The sequence below is a fragment of the Canis lupus genome, chromosome 27 (assembly GCF_048164855.1).
Source record: "Canis lupus baileyi chromosome 27, mCanLup2.hap1, whole genome shotgun sequence".
Taxonomy (NCBI): Eukaryota; Metazoa; Chordata; class Mammalia; order Carnivora; family Canidae; genus Canis; species Canis lupus.
Genome location: NC_132864.1, coordinates 38979642 through 38999521, shown reverse-complemented (window position 1 = coordinate 38999521; position 19880 = coordinate 38979642). Strand labels below are relative to the sequence as shown.

At 48.8% G+C, this 19880-nt stretch overlaps 1 long non-coding RNA gene across 4 annotated transcripts; it reads right to left on the bottom strand.

The window, feature by feature from the left end:
- Window positions 1–231: 231 nt before the first annotated feature.
- Window positions 232–17159, bottom strand: LOC140619763 (uncharacterized). 4 transcript variants are annotated; one of them, XR_012019555.1, is made up of 4 exons: window positions 3816–3967; window positions 2635–2701; window positions 893–1139; window positions 232–472 (listed from the first exon to the last, which is right to left on the bottom strand). It is a non-coding gene; the product is annotated as an uncharacterized lncRNA (long non-coding RNA). The 4 variants fall into 4 exon arrangements; XR_012019554.1 differs by lacking the exon at window positions 3816–3967 and adding an exon at window positions 16811–17159 and having other exon boundaries at window positions 243–472; window positions 904–1139; XR_012019553.1 differs by lacking the exon at window positions 3816–3967 and adding an exon at window positions 15171–15626 and having other exon boundaries at window positions 244–472; window positions 904–1139.
- Window positions 17160–19880: the final 2721 nt, after the last annotated feature.

Sequence of the window (19880 nt, the reverse complement as noted above, 5' to 3'; positions counted from 1 at the left end):
GATATCTAATAATTCAATCTATTTAAGAGGTCACTCTAATGAAAGGTTTTAAGTAGATTGTATTAAAAGTTCGTATCTCAAAAAAAAAAATAAAAGTTCGTATCTCTGTAGACATCAAAGACATTTGGCAAATTCAAAAACATTCTTTATTCAAAACCATAGGAGTGAAATAGAAAACGACAAATCATTCCTCAATATGATTAAAAAGAAACATACCTCAGGGAGTGGACAAGAATGGCTCCTTTCACGACTCTTTTTTTTTTTTTTTTAAGACTTTATTTACTTATTCACTAGAGACACAGAGAAAGGCAGAGACACAGGCAGAGGGAGAAGCAGGCTCCATGCAGGGAGGCCGATGCGGGACTCGATCCCGGGACCCCGGGGGCACGGCCTGGGCTGAAGGCAGACGGCCGCTGAGCCACCAGGTGCCCTCACTGCTTTTATTTAACAGTTCCTGGAAGGTTGAGCCAGTCTATTATACAAGGAAGAAATTACAAGTATAATTGGAAAGAAGGTAAAACTATTATTATTCGCAAATAGTATTATTATAAATATGAAAACCCAAGAGCATAAATTAAAAAAAAAATACATGCAATAAGAGAATTTGGCAGAGCAGCATGTACATAATTATTTCCAAAACAACACCTTCCATCAGTCCAAACAAGACCACACAGAAAGACATATAAAGGGGCCCTTGGGGGGCTCAGTCAGTGAAGCATCTGCCTTCAGGTCAGGTCATGATCTCGGGGTCCTGGGATCATGCCCCAGGTCAAGCCCTCTGCTCAGCGGGGATTTTGCTTCTCCTTCTGCCCCTCCCACCCCCTTCAAATAAATAAATAAATAAAATATATATTTTTTAATAAAATATTTTTTAAAAACTACATGGAAATACCATTTTTTTACCCGTCAGCCTAGAAAAATATAACAGGTTCATAAAGGCTTTCCGGAAAACAGCCATTTCCAGATATCGCTTGTGGAAGTACACGCTGGTCTGGTCACTGTGCAGAAGCAGTTTGGCACGATTTATCAGAAGTACGAATGCACAGGTACGCCCTGAGCCGTGGGCAGACTCTAGACCTTGACCTCGGATCAAAATCAGAACAAACGTTCCGCTAACAGTGCTCAGAAAGTTCAGATACCTGAGAAAAAAAATGAATGTGGATCTTTATCTAACTTGTGCTGGCATGAATTTAAGAGGCTACATGACACCCCACGTGGAAAGTGCTAGAGTCTTAGGGAAGAACCCCAAAGAACACAGAGTAGGTCTTGGGTGGCAAGCCCCAAAGACGCCTTCCCGCCGAGAGTCCCTAAGAACCAGAGCACTGGTAGGGCTCAGTGTTGACGTAGGAAAGCCCTCCCCGGCCTCCCCACCTCCTCCGTCCGCAGGAATTCGTGATAAGGGCCTCATTCCAGGCAAGAGAGAAGAGAAAGAGGAAAGCACTGAGGTGTTAACCTCGCTCATTAGCAGAACGGTGACTTTAGGAAATGCTTGCTTGCTTTCTTTTTTTCTTTTTTCCTTTTTCATATCCTAGATTACTTTCAGCTTGTTTATATTAAATATATTACCTTCAGTTTTCTTTTTAAGATTTTTTAAAATTTATTTACTCATGAGAATACACAGAGAGAGAGAGAGAGAGGCAGAGACCCAGGCAGAGGGAGAAGCAGGCTCCATGCAGGGAGCCCGACGCGGGACTTGATCCCGGGACCTCCGGGTCACGGACGGGGCCCAAGGGAGATGCTCAACCGCTGAGCCACCCCGGCGCCTCTCTATGGACATCTTAAACATAATATATCAAACACTGAGCGTCTACCTCTCTGCCATCCCAAATCCTGCTGCTTCCATAAAGGTAACCCATCTTAGTAAAACCTGTTCATCCGGTTTCTCAAGCCGCTTGTCATCATCTCGCTGCTACGCCCTGGCCAGAGCTACCGCCTTCTCCCAACTTCTCTACTCAATTTCAGACTTGCTTCTGCTGCCTGTTCTTCACACTGCAGCTGGAGCGAACGCATTAGAGCCAGAACACATCACTCCTCTGGGAAAACCTCTCCCGTGGCTTCCCATGGAGGGGAGACTGCCTGGTCTCCCCGACTCCCTCCTCTACCTTCCCAGCTGCTCAGTCCACTTGAGCCTTTCTCTCCTCACAAACTCTATGCATGTGCGCATCTCAAGCCATCACCACTGGGAGTCCCTCTCACTGGAATTCCCTTCGGCCAGGTTCACAGACGCCCCATTTCCTTCAGCTGTTAATCAAATGGAACCTTCTTAGGGAAGCCTTCCCTTGCTGCTCCTATAGAAAATTGTGACAACCCCCATCACCTTCCTAGCCTGTCCGCTGCTCTTTCCTGGCTTTAATTTTCCCTTCTGCAGGGCACCTGGGTGGCTCAGTGGTTGAGCATCTGTCTTTGGCTCGGGTCATGACCCCGGGACGAGTCCCACATCGGGCTCCCTGCAGGGAGCCTGCTTCTCCCTCTGCCTGTGTCTCTGCCTCTCTGTGTGTCTTTCATGAATAAATAAATAAAATCTTTTAAAAAAATGTAGTATATATACACAATGGAATATTATTTGGCTGTGAGAAAGGAGGACATCCTCCTCTTAGTGACCACATGGTTGGACCTTGAGCATATTACACTTACCAAGGTAACGAGACAAAAACAGGTGCTGTGTGATATCACTTATATGTGGAGTCTGATAAAGTCAAACCTGTAAAACACAAAGAGTAAAATGGTGGCTACCACGTGATATTGGGGGGCGGGGGTGATGGTGGTTACAGGTACAAACCTATAATGACTATTAAATAAGCCACAGAGTATCATGAATGTAGACAATAATACTGTGCTACAATTATGTCATGTGACAGATATTGCTACACAGGCAGTCATACTATATAAACACTACATGAGATACACGTTACATGGTAGATTTATTCAATAAAAAAAAGAAAATAACTAAATAAAAATGTGGCACCAAACAACTTCAAAATTCAGACCGTGAAGCTGCTATGTGGTCTGTAGTGAAACTGAATTGAGGATCTGTTAGGAAGATGACTTCAAGGTCAAAATTTTAAGCTAGGTCAAGTAGATGGAATTTCAATCTATGTGTATGACTTCTCATCCAGTGGTCCCTAAGAGCTTTTGCTTTCCATGACTGGATGAAAATCAACTTCATTAAACTTTGTGAAAGCAAGTTTATTTATTTATTTTTACAGATTTTATTTATTTACTCATGAGAGATCCAGAGAGAGAGGCAGAGACACAGGCAGAGGGAGAAGCAGGCTCCATGCAGGGAGCCCGACGCGGGACTCGATCCCGGGACCCTGGGGTCACGCCCTGGGCCAAAGGCAGGCGCTCAACCACTGAGCCACCCAGGGGCCCTTTGAAAGCAAGTTTTATACGAGGAGAGTAAGGAGAGACATGAAGGGGACAGACCACAGTCCCCAAGGGGCCATTCTGTTGAGTAACCCCTATGTGGCTGCAGAGGACAGAGCCCCAGTGTTAAGAAGCAAGATCTCACCACCAAGCGGTATTTATTTGTTGGTGGGGAGGAGGAGGAAGGATAGAGGCCAATATTGCCTAAGATTATCAGGGTGACCGTATGGAAAAGGTTGCACATTTGACAGGCTTACAGGATGGAAAACACAAGAAAATGGTGAAACGGGGCAAAGGAAGTAGCAATTTGCTGGAACTGAAGAAGTAGCCAGAGCGGCGGCACGGAGGGTGGGCGTACGGAGGCCAGCTGCCCGGAGCCGGCGTCCAGGGCCCAGGGCCACAGAACGATGCCCAGCGCGGGTGCTCAGCCCGGCCTGCGGTGGCCTCACCGGACACAAAGGTAGAGAAGCACAGTTGGTCCTCGTCGTTCAGAGTCTCTAGCTGCAAGTTTGGCTGCTTGCCAAAGGTCACTCTTAACCCCCAAAGCGGTTCTCCTGGCCTTTTCGCCGTCATTCGTGGACAGGTGCAGAGCAAGAAAAAGAATGAGTCACCTGATGTGGCCGCTCAGGGCCGAGGGTGGAGCAGGTGACCCGCGGTCTTCCTGTCTCGGGCTCACACCGCCAGCAGGTGGCCTCTGCACGGTCTGCGTAGCTGCGCAGCCTGCAGTTTTGTGGGTTTTTTTGGGTGATCTCACTTTTAAAAGGTCTCCGGCCCAGCGCTGCCGTGCTCATGCCCCGAAGCTCAGGAGGGCTGGGAGGTGGCTCCCAGGGAAGGCCAGCTGGTTCCGGGGCTGAGTGGCGGCCACAGCAACAGCCCGGGCAGTGGTGCCAGGCAGGGGTGTCCACTGGTCAGGGCCTCGAAATGGAAAGTCAGGGTTATTGGTCGGCAAATATGGTGCGACCAGGGGCTCCCAGGCCCCAGCGCTGACTCCCCCGAGGAGCCCCAGCTCGGCTGGGTGGTTCAGGGTGCACGGAGACCTCACACACGCACCAAAGGCTGCGGGTCCGGGGTGCGCCGTGCTCCCCAGGGGCTAGCGGTCCTGCACACTGAGCACCCCGGCACCCAGCCACTCTGCGCCCTGCTCACTCACCCGCCTTCGCAACCTGTGTACCCATGGAGGCCCAGCCGGAGCGTCCCTAACGCGCAGGCCTGCCGCGATGACAGGCTGGTGCCCACGCTTCCCTCCAGGGAGTAAGAGAAATCCTCCGTTAGCCACACTCAGGAGGCGAACTGCGGTCAGTTGAGGTTGTGTGAGCACTCACCTTTGAGAGAGCGAGCGAGTGAGCGAGCGAGACAACTCCGAAGAAAAATTAATGCTTTTGTTAAAATAACTAATATTCTGACACCATGAATTTTCTGCCAATGTCCTGGAACAACTAGGGTCCTGACAAATGAGATTGAGTTTCAGAATTACTAAGTTCCCAGGGTTTCAAGTTAAAAGAGAGAGAGAGAGGGCAAAGTAGTAAGAGGCGAAGGAAAAATCTGCTTATTGAGATAAGATGCCAGAGTTTGCCATGTTAGGGTTATTTTAGTGGTTAGATATTGCTGAAAGCATTAGGGTTTGGTAGCACTGGAAAATTGAAGAACTCCTGATTTTATTAATGAGTTTATTCCTAAGGCCCCACAGTCCCCAAACACCTGTGTTCAAATCCTGGCTTTGCCATAACGACCTTGGGTAAGCCACCAAACCTTGAGAAGCCTGCTTCTGTCGGTTAAATGTGAATAATGCAAGTTCCACTCTTAAAGGGTATCTGGGGGAACTAAAACAGACGAGGCACGCAGAGGATTGAGCCCAGAACCAGGCACAGAGAAAGGCCTCCAGGATGGTTAACAAGAATCGTCACATTACATTTCCCTTGACATATAAATGCTTATTTTGAAAAATTGGAAATCAAAGAGCATGTCGGAGCCACACCCTGGCTCTTCCAGGTCTCTGGCTCATTGACTTGTCATAGTCACATGAGTTAATTCCTTAAAATAAATCTTTTTCTCTATGTGTGTATATGTTAGAAAAAAAATAGGAAAGAAAGCAATCTTATCCAGATTACCTCTTTAAAAGTTTAGGTGTATATTTTTTTAGACCTGATATGTTACAAACAATATCTTTTTTTTTAAGTATCTACAAATGTTGTAGACACTTATATGTAACTTTAGGGGTAAAAGTATATATTGCAATTCTTTGATGAGGAAAATATTTGGTTTCTCAGTGATTTCCTGGTGTAAAGATTTTAAGTGTTGTTTTCTGCGGAGTCTTTAAGAATTGGAAGGCAAGTATCATTCAAGGCCAAATTTCATACAAATAAATGCCAACCATCATCTAGAAGGAACTCCTAGCCTCGGTTTATGCTCCCATTGCTTGATTCCAACTTGTCATCTCAGACCACTGCAGCCTGGCGAAGGGCGAGAGTCGCTCACCCCGCGTCCATTCCCTGCCCAGAGTCTGCTGCACTGTCTCGACCAATGTGCCGAGGAAAGGGGACACTTCAGGCCCCTCCCACGACGGTAGGTCTTCTGTTGTGGGGGGAAATTTTCGCAGCACGACTTTGAGCAGTTGTTTTTTTGTTTTTGTTTTTTTTTGTTGTTGTTGTTTTTTTGTTTTTGGTGTTGGCTAGTGTAATAATAATTTCGGGACACAGCTTATTTCAATAGATACACTGTGAGGTCATGATTGACCCTTTCATGGCCAGCATCTGCTTTGACTGGCTGAGGCCTGGACCACTGCACCATCAAGGACTTGGCACCTTGGGGACCTAGGGCAGAGCAGTAGGGACTCCTGCTTCTGCCCTGCCTGCCCCAGCTTTTGTGGATATCATAAGGTGGGGGTGGGGGGCTGGGGGGGAGGGAACAAGGGGAGCTGGGAGCAGAAAGGACTCATTTTGGAACTCAACCATAGCAGCAGACAATTAATTCATAGAGCTTTTGGTGTCCTTTATCCATCCTCCTCCTCTCACCTTGCCTTCATTCCCCTCCACCAGACACAGCCTTCTAGGAAAAAATCAGGAAAGTGGTCGTGCTGGCCTCATTGGGTGTTCAAAGCTCCTGCACCCAGGGCAGACGCAGACGTGGGAAGATGGGTGATGGGGGGCTGGCTGGGTGGAGGCAAGTGTGTGGAGCCCTGTCTGCCCCTGGAGCTCATGGTCACCCTTCTGGGCAGGGTGCAGTGTCCTCTTGGGCTAACAGGGCTCTCCATTTATGGAGCTACGCCCGCATCCATGTGCCTGAACCAGATCTTATCTGGATAATGGACTAGCCCTGATTAGACCCTTGATACTTCCCACCCACCCCCCGCTCCTTCCCATAGAGTGTTTTGCTCTCCAGAGTCCCCTCTGGGAAAATTATCTGCCTGGGAAACAAGCCGACTACTTAACATTTCCCATCCCTCATGATGACAATTTATAACCGTTGTATTTCTGATGGCAAACTAGAACATATCAGAGCTGGAGGAAGGTAAAGATGGAAGTTCTTAAATGAGAAACTCCAGACACACACCAAGGCCCAAAGAGGGAGGTTAGTTGTACGAGGCTGTATTTAATGGGGTAAGAGCCATGCGAGTGAATAAAACCCACCATTTATTTTTTAACTTCTACTCTAGAGGTCTTTACCACCCCGCTTTATTCTACTCCACACTTGCAGAAGATTATTTTTAAGAATCCCTGTTCACAGAAGATCCCATCCATGAAATTTGGTAATTCTCAGAGGAAGAAGGAGAGAGGTATTGAATTGGGACAAGATAGAATTTGAGATCTTTTTGTTAATTGAAAGGGAGACATATGTTCCCCAAAGATGGAACAACGTTTCCGTAAGAGAACGCTAAGTATCAAAAGGCTTCTTGGCAAGGATCTTCCGCTGCCTCAGAAATGTGTGTTTTAGGTTCTATAAATTTTGGGGTGGTGTTTCCACTTAGGTATTTCTGAGGAAGAGCTGACAAGATTGAGAGGTAGCTGAGATAATGGATCTCATCAATAATCTAGGGATGTTTCAGCTGTAAAAGGCTGATTGTTCAGTATTTTGTTGAAACAAAAAATACCATGACTTGATCCACTCCAATGAGATGTGATGTGACTGATTGACACCTCCTATAAAGATGCCACTGTTGCTCAGAACATTCTGGAGATGGTGAGGGGGAGGGAGTTCCCTTTCTAATCTGTCTTTAGAGGCTTTTGTCTGCTACATACTATTTCACTCATCCTCCATGGTATTAAAAGATTTTTTGACATTGAAGCTAATTATGGAACCAACATCATCTCAGATCATGTTTCTTCATTTCAGAGACCACTTAATATGCTATATTTCAAACAAAGAAAGAAACCAAAACAGACCCTTAACTACAAAGAATGAACCGGTGGTGACCTGGGGGGCACGGTGGAGGGGTGGGTGAAACAGGTGATGGGGATGAAGGCGTGCACTTGCGATGAGCGCCGAGGAATGCACAGGATTGTTGGATCACTCTATTGCACACCTGAAACTGATATAACACTGTATGTTAACTACGTTTGGGATTAAAATAAAATTAAATTAATATTCTAAAACTCAAATTTGCTGTATCTGCTTCTCAAGTCTGCTCTGCAGGCTAATTGATTAGAATTGCCCTTCATACACACATTATACAAATGTCAGTTGCTATTACCATCTGGAAGAGGCATCTAAAGGTCGTGCCTCATAGTCATAATATTTAGCTACTAGGAAAATATCATAATCACAAAGGAATTTGGTTTTTCCATCCTGTCCTGCTGGTAGATTTCAATAGATTCCTAATAAAATGACTTTCTTAAAGGAATGTGGTTACAGAGATTCACTTTGTGTTGCTCTGTCACTCTTCCCACATTCTTTTGAACACATTCCAACTACGACGTTTGGGGTCATTCCAGGGTTTGAATAGAAATGTGTCAAGAGAGCACATCCAGGCCACAGCTACAGCTGGGGTCACCTTCCCAAGGCCTCCTCCGGCAAGCCCCATAGCAGGGCAAGGGCTGGAAAGCCCATGAGGTGGAAGTTCCCGTTCTGAGAACCTCTGGAGGAATAGAATGCTTTGAGGCTGCCTTCAAAGTCGGTGCGGGGATTCCTACTTTGCCCAGAGTTCACAAAATCTACAAGTATAGTTGTCATCTCCAAGAACACACAGTCAACCTCTTCTGTACCTTGTGCCCATGGCAATCAGGGTTTCTGTGAGCTATTTGTAAAAGGGGTCCTAGTTCCTGCCCTAGATCTGCTGAATTGGAACCTCTAGTGAGCAACCCAAAATTTATGTTGTTTAGCACTTTTGGAGTGATCCTTATGCCCACTAAAATTTGAAAACCATGGTATACAGGTTCTTACAGCCAACTTCAAGGGTGGGTATAAACTCAACCTAATGAGGCTGTACCTCATTAAGCTGGGAAATTCATTAGTGTCAATCTATTTTGTTCCTCATTAGACCTAATTTTCTCTAAGTAGGCAACTGATGAGGATGTCAAGTCACAAAAGGCCCACATGCATGCTCCTTAAGATACTTACTTTCCTGGGCTCCCTTAGTTTTAGGTACTTTTGTCACTCAAATGCAGACTTTGAAAATATAGTCACTTATTTAACGGATTGTTGAATTAGTTAGCACCTGCCATGACCCCGGTCTTATGCTAGTCACCAACGATATAGAAATAAGTCAGTTAGAATCCTTCCCATCAGGAGTTCACACTCTGATGCTCTCTTCCTGACCTCCTCTGGCAATCGCTCAAGAACAAACACCTCGTTCCCCACAGTGAGATTCTAGAAATTCCCTAGTCCACTGGGTTTTCACTATGTTCTTTCAAGCTCTTGAAGTGCCTCAGATGTTCCCTGAGGATGTATGGGTGACAGATCAAGTAGGCTTGTGTAACCACCTCCCATTCAACCATAAAAGCTCCAAATTGTCTCCATTTACATTTTCTATCACGACCACATGGAATTTCAATGAAGACAAGGAAGAAAGATGGCAAACCATCACCTTAGGACAGATACATTTCAAGAATTTATCTCCAACAAAGAGTTTCCCATGCTATATTCCATTCCGTTCCATTCCTTTCTTGTCTTGTTCGATGTTTCTGGTCAACCAGAAGGAACACTTCAAATGGTGCTTACATGTTGTAAACTTTTTCCCCACCAGCTAAGATTTGATTAAAGGCGGATGCCCTCGAGGGAGCTGGAGGCAGAAACACTAATATTCAGTGGAACTACTGCCTTTGTATTTCACTTGGAAAACATTTTTGGAATCATGTCAAGCCACACAAAGAATTTGGAAACCTTAAAACTTAAGTCTCTGTCTCCTGAATTCTCTCTTTCATTCCAACCCCTCCCAGTCTGATTTCTGTACTCAACAACAACCCCTTGAGCTGTGGACCAGCATCAGTTTCCACTGAATTAAAAGACGTATCTATTTTCAAAAATACTATTTTCCTTTCCCATCAAGAGCAGCCTACCTCAAGCTCATTCAGTTGTTCACAAGAACTTAGATTTTGAAAGAGAGCAAGAAGGCCCTCTTTGTCACCAGTTTGTGATGTGCATTACTGTATGTAGTTCTATCAACATACACATTTAGACGTAAAAGACTTGTGCCCCCCTGGAGACCACAGTTTAAGACAGTAAGAGCAGGAGAGGGGACCACTTGGCAGCATAAGCACAGTTTTCTGAGGGGATTAAATGATCTCCAAGTCTCTGAGAATGAATATAGCATCGTCATCTGGCCAAGTGACGACCAATAGTCGGCGCCGTCTGGGCTCTTCCTCCTTACTGCTCTGTAGGTCATACAGGGTTAGGAACACCTGCTTGGTTTGGGGCTAGTTCTTGCTGAAGCAATTCTTAACAGACGACAGTTGGACTTCTGCCCTTTACTGTTTTTGTTGACTCTTGTATGTTGACTCTAATGGGGTAGAGAATTCCAGAAAGGGCTATTTCTGGAAGAGGGCAGCTGACAGAGACATGGACTTATTCTGCTGGAATGCTCACTGGACTTAGCTTAAAATCACTGTGATAACTTGGAGAGGCTTTAAATAATGTTCTCCACAACGTTTCTGTAGCAAATCTTTTCTCTTAGGAATTGAAAAACGCAAAAGATTTAAGTCTCTGTGACCTCCAAATGGATGCAGTGATTGCTATGGGAATCTGCGAAGGAAAGCTCAAACGTGGTCCAGACTCTTATTTGCTTTGTGAACTAGACATCATGCTGGACGTCTCTAATCTTGTCTTTCAGATTTGTCTTTTGCAAGACATAAAATTATCCATGCATCCAACTTCACAGATCAAAGCTCCTGACTGTGAGCACATTCTATAGAACCCTATAGCCAGGTAAGAGAAGTAGAATAATCTTTTTCTAACTATTACTGAGCTGATTAGATAAGATCTTTAAGTGTGTTTAGCCCAGACCACAGATCTTGCTCAGATCCACTGAAAGTCAGTGCATAGAGCCGTGCTAAGCCGCGTTTTCTGGAAGTGAGACATGAGAGAGTTTATCTCACAGGAGACTGCCTCTAAGACACTAAAAAGTGGCCTAAGTATACAAGTAGATGAAGGAAATCTTCGAAGATGAACTCGAAGAAAGTAAGTCACTTTTGCCCGTGTCCTGGCATCCTACGGTCAAATCGGTGAGGCAGTTCTTTCACAGCCACTTCTCGGAGGGTAGCAGGCACTGTCGGCACACGTGGAAGGCGAATGCCAAGAAGGCACTTGTAGCATCATCATGTTGAGAAAGTCACAGCAAACGTGAAGAGGTAGTGTGGTCAGGTGCCTTCAGGTCATTTACTCAGATTTTTAAGTGTGGAAAGTACCTCCAAGAACAACTGCAAGAGGGGATGCAGGGTTCAAGATGTGGTTGCAGCTGTCTGAACAAGGCCCACGAACTGCTCCAGAGCCTTCTGATACGGACCATGGATGGAACACTGCACACCTCCGTGGTGGTGGGGGGAGGCATTCGAGTTGATATCTATGAAGATGACACTCTCTGGAGGCGTTCAGTGTGCAACCTGCAGGGCTGTGTATGGCAGGCTCGGGAGAGCCTTTCTGCCATTTTCAGGGATGAAGCAGAGGAGAGGTGTGTGGAAGAGCAGCTTTGCTTAAAATCGATTTTGTGTCCTGGTTTCCACACACACTCTGGGCATGATTATGGGCAAGGCACGTAAACCACTCTGAGCCTCAATATCCTCTGTAGAAAAAGGATACAACGAGCAAGATCCTACAAGGTTGATGGGTCAATGAGGGCCAAACGACACCATGTAAATAAAAGTGCCTGTCCCATGGAAGGAACTCAGAAATGACAATTATCAGTATTGACTCTGACTGCCAAGCAGACACGGAAGGAAGCAGGCTTCCTCTATTTATAAAGAAAGATAATAGTAATAACAGGACCCCATATTTAAGTAGCATTTCACATATTACTATCAAAACGGCCTTTACAACACTCTTAGCAGATCCATTTTACAGATTCCTTAAGTCACTTTCTCGAAGTCACAAACTCACGGAGTGAAAAGCCAAAACTCAAATCCCTGCTTTTGACTTAAAGGTCAATGCTCTCTCTCTCTGAGCGATTCAGCAAGAAACAAATGGGCTTCGGGGGAAGAAGCATTTGAAGGAAGCTCGATCGGCAAAGCGGGTGAGCCACTGAGCTGCTTTGCCCGCGGGTTTTATGAACTCATTAACAGAGATCTATTTAAGACGCTTCCTTTTTTCTCACCGGCCACTTCGGGACTGCTTTTGTGCAACCCCAAGGACAGGAAGACATTGATCAGCTCTCTCAGGCCTCGCAGAAATTACAAGAGAAGAACAGAAACGAGGAATTCAAAAGTTGGCTCCAACCTTAATTACTTCTATTTTGCCAGGAAAAGCGTGTTGTCTTCTCATCTTGGTAATAGGTGTGTGTGTGATGCGCCAAAATTGGAACAAGTTCAACTGCAACAGAAGGGCCAAATTTTCAAGGGAGACTGCAATCACTTCCCCTGGCCTGGCCCAAAGTTGGAATCACCACCCATTAACATGACTCACTAGTGAAAACCAGGACTCTTGCTAACAGCTTAGGTTTTCCTCCTGCTGTGTAAGGCTTCATGCATCGATTTTCCTCTCTAAAACTGAGATTGTGGCTACTGAATACACTTTTTAAAAAAAATTTGATTCCCTGCCCAGCATGGAGCCCAATAGAGGGCTTGAACTCACTCATGACCCTGAGATCAACACCTGAGCCACCCAGATGTCCCCTGAATATACTTCTGGCAGAGGAAGGAGGCTACCTAGGGAAAGCACGGAGGAGAACACTTGCCACAGAGTCGGTGTTCAATAAATTAGGGCTGCGTAATAATTCTAGATATTTCTATACCTCATGAGACAAAGTTCAAAATACACGAAGCAAAAACCGATAGAACTAAAGAAAAAATAGACATGTCTGCAATTAGAAGCATTTATGGAACTGCCACACTGGAATATTTGAAATGTCTGCTTTTCACAAAAATTATAAGCCATGCAAAGAAACAACCACAGGAGGGGAAAGCAGCTAAAAGACACTGTTCCTAAGGAAGCACACTCTGTGGATTGAGTAGAGAAAGACTTTATTTATTTAAAGATTTATGTATTTTGGAGAGAGAGAGAGAGGATAGGGAGGGGAAGAGCCGAGGGAGAGAGAGAGAAACCTAAGCAGGCTCCGAGCTCAGCACAGAGCCCGACACAGGGCTCGACCTCATGACCCTGAGATCCTGACCTGAGCGGAAACCAAGAGTCAGATGATTAACCCACTGTGCCACCCAGACACCCCAACAAAAACTTAAATCTGTCTTAAATATGCTCAAATATTTGTATATCACATATCTGATAAAGGTGTAATGTCTGGAATATATAAAGAACTCTTACAACTCAATAACAAAAGACCAAAAATAAAAGGGCAAAAGACTTTAACAGACATTTCTTCAAAGAAGATTTACAAATGACTGGTAAGCACATGAGCAAATGTTTGACATCATTAGTCATTAAGGAAATGCAAATCAAACCACAATGAAAGACCACTTTACACCCACGAGAATAGCTATAATTTTAAAAAATGAAAACAGCAGAGATTGGGAGGATATGAAGAAATTGGAACACGCCACATTTCTGGTGGGAATGAGAAATAATGCATTTGCTTTGAAAACACGGGGGCTATTTCTCAACAGTTAGTGTTACCATATGGCCCAACAATTCCGCTCCTGGTTATGCCCAAGAGAAATAAGAACATAGGTCTCCACAAAAAAAGTCTACATGAATGTTCATAGCCGCGTTATTCACAACAGGAGCCAAAGGCGGAAACAGCCCAAGTGTCCGGCAACTGGTGACTAGAGAGACAAAATTCAGTCTATCCGTACAATCAAATATTATTTGACAATAAAAAGGAATAGACACTGATACATGCAACAACATGGATGAACCTCGAACACATTATTTTACTTGAAAGGAGCCAATCGAGAAAGGCCACACATCGATTCCACTCCCACCACCTCCAGCCGTTGCTTAGGAGGTATCTGTTTAGCATCCACTGGTGACAACCGCCCGTGACCCCTAGCCTGGTTGGCACCAGAGGGGTTTCCTCCTTCCACCTAAATGCAGAAGGGTGCCCCAGCCCCCGTGTGTTGGCCAACGTTCTCTTTGCATATGAGAACCACATGACGTCTGAACAGCCAAGAAGAGGCATCTTTGTGTGTCTCGTCTCTCCTCCCTTCCTTTGTTCTGTAGATGAGCTTCCGCAGCGTCTCCATTCACATGATCCAAGACGGCAGCCTCAACGTGGTCATCTCGACCCCCTTGTTCATGTGTCGTGTGGTCCATTTATTCTGATGTGAAACAGATTTCCAACCCAGGTCCCCCAAACTGTGACCACGAGAGAGGGATCACATAGTAGGACATGGCTACAGGAGCCTAGCCTGTCTGTGTACGTGTGCGGAGCAGGGGGAGGGCCTCAGAGAAAGGGGTCTGAGGTTTTGTAGGCTCTCAAGTGGGCTTCTTGTGATGGTGACGGTTCCCGATAGGTCAGGGGTACAGATGGGCAAAGGACGGACCTTACACTCTGTAGGCGTGTGCTTGCTTATGATGGTATCATGACGTCCCCTGCCATAGTTTTCTCGTGGTAAACTGGCCCCAAAGCTAAAATTCATAAATGATAAATCATCGTCGTCATCATCACCAACATAACTGACGTACAATAAACTACACATATTTAAAGTATCCAATTGGATAAATCTGACATGTGTATGTGCCCATGGAACCAGCACGACAATCAAGGTGGTGGTGAACATAACCCTCTTCCTTGAAAGTTTCCTTGTGCCCTGGGTGATGCATCTCCGAGGCCCTCTCCCTTCCCTGAACAACTACGGGTCTGCCTCTGTCGCAACAGACTCACTTGCATTTTCTGGAGTTTCATGTAAATAGAACCACAGATGCACACTTCTTTTGTCCGGCCTCCCTTACTTCTCATTGTTATTTTAAGATCCATCCTCGTCCTGCATGGATCGTGGGAGCCCCCCGCCCTCCCCGTTCATTGCTGAGTTCACTGGGCTCCAGGACGGGGCTGCTTTCTTAAGCGTTGTCGAAACAGAGGTTGTCTGGGGTCACAGGGATGCAGTAAACGTTTACACGAAGTACCCGCAAAGGTATGTGGAGCTCGGCCCAGTGGGGAATAAACACCGCACCTGAGTTGCTAAAAACCAGCAGAGCTGTTTATGTGCTGTTTGTGCAAGTGACTAAACAGTATGCATTGCGGCCCTTTCTAGGCCGTGGCCACTCACCACGTTTCTGCTGCTCAGCGGGAGGGAGCCCCCAGGGGCTCTGAGGACCCCGAGGAGGGCACCTGCAGGGAGGCGCAGGGGCGGCACAGTCCTCAGCTCCAGCCCAGCTGTGACCCAGGGGAAGGCACTGCCCGTGCCCGGGCCTCAGGTTCCGCAGCAGGAAACAGGGATCCTGCCTCCGCGTTGCTAGAGTCTCCTTAGGGCGGCACACGGGCTCCCTTCCCAGGCCCTGCTGGACTCAGACGCATCGAGCCCATGGCCCGGGGTGAGCCGCCCCCGCCACTTAGCTGGGAACTCCAAGTGCTGGCAGGGGGGGTTCCATCCACTTAGCTTCCAAGGGCATGGGGCGTCTTTCTAAGGCTCTGGCTGCCGAGCTCTTTCTGCAGCCAGCTGCAGCGCGGGGCGTGGGGCGTGCATCCGTCCAGGTCCCCACACAGGAGGAAGGAAGAGCCCTCTCCCACCCACACCCCTCCTGCCCGCACACTCCGCCCCCCATTCTGCAAACTCGCCTTGCTCACCCCCAGGCACTCTCCCCCCGGATTCCCCCCAAGACGCAGCAAGGGGGCCAGAGCCTGGGCTGCTGAGGAGAAGGGTTCAGGGAAGGGCTGCAGGCAGGAGCCTCGAGGCCAGGCTTGGCGGGGAAGGCCTGAGGTGGCATCAGGGGTAGACAGGAGGCCATGGCCTGGGTGCCTTCCTGACACGCCCGGGGTCCCCCCTCCCCCGTGTCCTCCCACTGTCCCCTGAGGTCGCCTGGCAGCCTGGGAAGTAGGCCCCCTACTTTGCACGTACCCCAACCTCCGCCCATTTCACAGAAAGGAAAACTGATGTTCCGAGGGCTCAAGATTCCCATCACATGGGAGAGCAGGGAGCTCAGCAACCGCCACCGGCCCGAGCCCTGCAGCCACGCTGGCCGCGCTCTCCAGGGAATCCGGATCCGTGGGACACGGCCCCTTCCTCCCGAGGCCTCTCTCTCGGGCAGGGAGGGCAGAGTGGCTGCCCAAGGGGAGGCCGAGGAGAGGCCGGGTGGGCAGGGGAGAACCCCGCGCCCCGCGCCCCAAGCCAGCCGCTGGGCAAGGCAGCTTCAGTTTCTCTTCTTGCTTTGAGTCATGATCAAAAAGTACAGAAAAAGGAAATAGGCCAAAGATATTTAGAGGGAGGAAATGCCCTTGGGCTTTTGTCTAAAAATTTTGCTCACACTAACTTTTTTTTTTTTTTTTTAACTTTCAAAGACCATTTCGTGCCTCCTGGCTGAAGGGAGACGGGGCCGGGCCAGTGGCTCTGGTCTGCAGCCCACGCCAGGGTGGCCCGGCTGCATCCGCGGCAGGAGGAAGTCCAGGCTTGAGGTGGAGGCCGCGCTTCCCTCACGCCGTCCCTTCCCTGAGCCTGTGCTGCTTTCAGGACAGAGACCTATTCCTCCCCCGCTTACCTGCCCTGGTCACCTTGGGAGCCAGGTGATGAGGTCCCACCTGCAGCCCTGATGCTTTCCCCACAGCTGGTGACGGAGGAGCTGCTACCCCGAGGGTTTGCTCCATGGGAAGCAGAGCGCAAAATTCTCCAAATACCCTCCTTATTGAGCACAATCCCCCCCGCCCTTTTTTTTTAAAACTGGGTCTTAGATGCAGTAGCCTGTTTGCACTCACAGAGCTTGCAGGCAGAGGAGCTGGGCCTGGAGCCAGGCCTACAGGGGCCCCGACACAGGAGCCGGTACCGCGTCTCAGTCGCCCTCGTCCACCAGATGGAACCACATCCGTCCTCTGCTTAGCATCTGGGGGCTCAGCTCTCTCCCGAAGGAACGGCTGCCTGGAGAACACAGCCGGAGCTTCTCAGGAGAGTTTCCACCCCGGGGTCGGCTCACTCACACACCCGTGGGCTCACGATAAACCGACTGGCCGCCAGGCAGCCCCGCGTTGCTCGGTCCGGCCCGGGCGCAGCAGGTGGGCAAGCGGTGCCAAGCCGCCGCGGCCCTTTGTCCCCGAGCCGCCGCTTCCTCACCGGGCGCCCAGGTCCCTTTAGCGCCCCCCGCCCTGCCCTGCCTGTGAACACGGACAAATCCTCCCTAAGCTCTGTCCTTCAAACCCAGGTGCCCCGGTTCTCGGCACCCTGCGAACACCCTCTGCTGGAGCACGCGCTGCCTTAGATTAGGCGCCCGTGCTGGCTGGGCATCCTGGGCCCCCGCCCATGGAGACCGCGTATCGGGAGTGTGGCCCCCGCTAGGAAGCCGGGCTGCACTAGAGATGAATGAGGACCCGACGGGGAAGGGCAGGGCGATGGCAAAGCTTCCCGGATCCAGGCCACGCTGGGTAGTGCGTGGGGCCGCCTGGGTGGCTTAGTCGGATAAGCACCGACTCAGGTCGTGATTTCAGGCTCGTGACATGGAGCCCTGCATCTGGCTTCGCGCTGGGCAGTGAATCTCCTTGGAGAGTCTCCCTCTCTGCCCCTTCCCCCACTCACTCTCTCTCTCAAATAAATAAATAAATAAATCTCAAAAAAAAGAAGTGGTAGAGACAGAGAGGAGGAAGTACATGTCTATACTGGGTGTGTACATGCAGATGTGTGAATACCTGCGTGCTTGTGCCTGTGCGTGCATGTGATGGTGTTTATGCAAACCACGCCTACAGACACATAATGGTGTGCTGAACTATGTAGTTCGCGTGTCGCGTGTACCCTCAGGGTGTCTCCACACGCAGTGTATACATGCGCATGGACATACAGGTGCGCCTATTATGCATTGTGTGTGTGTGCGAGAGGCTCTGCGAGCGGCGATTTGGAGATTTGCACTAGAAGCTGGTACGAATGACCCACACCCTGACCTACACCTATTACCCATCTGACCTACACATACAGAGTCAATGCTTTTTTAGCAAGAAGAGAAACACCCTGAGGCTGAGGCTGGCCTCTGTGCTACGCCACGCGTGGAAACTAGAGACTCAGGAAGGAAAGCAGCTTGGAGCAACCTCACTGAAACCAAGCAAGAGCCATGTTCCAAGAAGAGGCTGGATAACCAAAGAGAGACAAAAAGGCAGGAAGATGGGAAAGCAAGGAGAAGAAATCACTGGATTGGATCAATGGGGAAACAGCAGGGACCCAGAAATGGGCGCTCCTGGAAGAGGTAGGGGTGGGAGGTCTCAGAGGTGAGGAGCGAGAAGCAAACACAGACTTCTCTTTTTCGAACCTTTAGCCCTAAAGATCCAGGTAAGGCAGGATCAAACCCTGAGCTTGCATTGGTCCCCTACGGGGCGGGAGAGCTCAAGGGTGTGGCTGGGAGGCCCGGTCCCCGCGGGGCCACCCTGCTGCTGGCTTCCCGAAGCACCCACTGCAGCCAACAAACGCAGCCGAGACCCCCCTCCGCCCCGGTCCACGTAGCCCTGCATGCACCTCAGAACCTCCCGCAGGGACCACAGGAGGTGAGCTCCATGGTGATCCATGGAGGGGAGGCCAGGCGGAGAGGCTCAGTAATCTGCCCAGGGTCACTCAGCTAGCTAGGTCCCAGGGACACGCTTCCCCCAGGGCAGTCTGGCTGCGGCGTCTGTGCTCCTGCCCCCATGAATGGGATACGGGAAACGGAGCTTGTCCTGCGGCTGCTCTCCGGGGGCCTGCGGGCACTGGCCTCACCTGCTTTCCCCGGCTCCGAATCCAGGGACACCCACAGCAAAGCAGTGAGGCCGCTGGGTGGCTCGGGGCTTTAGCGTCTGCCTTCGGGTCAGGCCGTGACCCTGGGGTCCCGGGATCGAGTCCCACATCGGGCTCCCTGCAGGGAGTCTGCTTCTCCCTCTGCCTGCGTCTCTGCCTCTCTCTCTATGTGTCTCATGAATAAATAAATAAAATCTTAAAAAAATGTCAGGAGCAAGTCACTTAACCTATGCAGGTAGCAATTCTTCATCCGTAACATGAGATGGCGATCCTAATGATAATAATAGGGGCCATCCTACCTCCCTTAGAGTGTGAGGAGCAAGTGGAACAAAGTGTGAAAGTGCATGCAGATGTGAGGTTTTTCACTATTATTATTCCTGGGCTCTTAAACTAGCTGAAAAACCGCTCATCCTCTCCACTCCCCTACCTCACCTCCCAAGGTATTAAAAACCGTTAAGACCTCGATTTAGACAAAATGTTTCTAACCCTAGATAATTTCCACGGATACAGCTTGCCCGAAATACAAAAATTCCCTTCTACGGTGAGACAACACGAAACATTTTCAAAAAATTCTGAGAATGAGCTGTGATAAGCTGTCATTAGTCCAGATTTGGAGGCAATTCGGGGGGTGCCCAGAGCTGCTCGGAACAGCTAATAGCCGTACCAAGTACTCCACGCCCGCCCGCTTTTCTGTTCCCTCTCAGTCCAGTGTGTTGCCCTCATACTCTCTCCAACACAGCCCATTCCACCTACATCTCATGGCCTGTTTTCACGGACCTCGCTTTTACGCATCAGGAGAATCTGTAAGACCAGCATGAACCCTCTGCAGGCTCGGGAGGAGGTAGTTAGTGAAGAAGCAAGAGAGCCCACGCATTGGAGGGAACGTAGGAAAATCCGCAGAGCAGCCAGGCATCCTGCTGCTGCTTGCCAGCCTGGGGCGGGGGGGTGGGGTGGGGGGCGTCTTCTTGGGAGTCTCATCTGGCAGCTGCGGAAACCGGGTCTTTAGATGGATGTTTCCACCTTTAAACAAGACCGTTTAGTCCGTATATAATGAGCCTAGAATTACATGCAAAGTTCCCA